The following is an 855-nucleotide window of genomic DNA, read 5'->3' on the forward strand; positions in this document are numbered from 1 at the left end:
AGTAGAAACAGGTCATCTAGGAAAAATATATGCATAGTTTGTGTTATTCAATATTAATAGCATGCTGGGGATGTAAATTTATAGATGGTTTACTAATAGTAGCTAAAATCAATTAGTTAGGTCATATGAAAACATTCTTGCAACAGTCAATGGTTTAGGACTGATCAGTAGAGCCAAGTCTTTCTTCATTCTATCAGGGCTCATTGACTTAATCATTTGTTTTCCTTAAAGCCACATGATTTTAAATCTATATGTAATCTTATTACTACTAAAATCAGAAAAATGTCACACTTGTTGAGAAACTTTTAGTCTAGCTGATTTCCGTGTGTGTGTGTGTGTGTGTGTGTGTGTGTGTGTGTGTGTGTAAGTAATGAACACTACATGCTTTACATTTTCAGTTTTGTTGCTTTACAGATTCAAGTTTCAGTCTTCCTGTTCTCTCTCTTTCCTCCAAATTTCCCCCCAAATACACTTATTTCCTCACACATATCACAAAATTTAAATGTTAGATGGAACTGATAAAAGATGGGAATAATGAAAAGACAAGTATAAATTTCATCATTCAATGGCAATGTTTTATTTTAGTTAGGACAAAAATCAGTAAAATGCTAATTATAATACCAGTACTTCTTCCTAAAATGAATAAATATACTTTCAAGCTTTCTTTCTTAAACATTTTTATTAAATTAAATACTAACAAGATTTATTCCAAGATTAGAAATATATAAAGTCCTACTATCTGTTAGATTAATCCTTAGAATCACAAACCTTAAAAAATTACCCAATCACGGGAGATCTTAACTAGCCGTACAACGGACAAGGGTCTCATATCTAAAATATACTTGGAACTCAAAA

This window comes from Dipodomys ordii, unplaced genomic scaffold, assembly GCF_000151885.1.
Source record: "Dipodomys ordii isolate 6190 unplaced genomic scaffold, Dord_2.0 Scaffold34, whole genome shotgun sequence".
NCBI lineage: Eukaryota > Metazoa > Chordata > Mammalia > Rodentia > Heteromyidae > Dipodomys > Dipodomys ordii.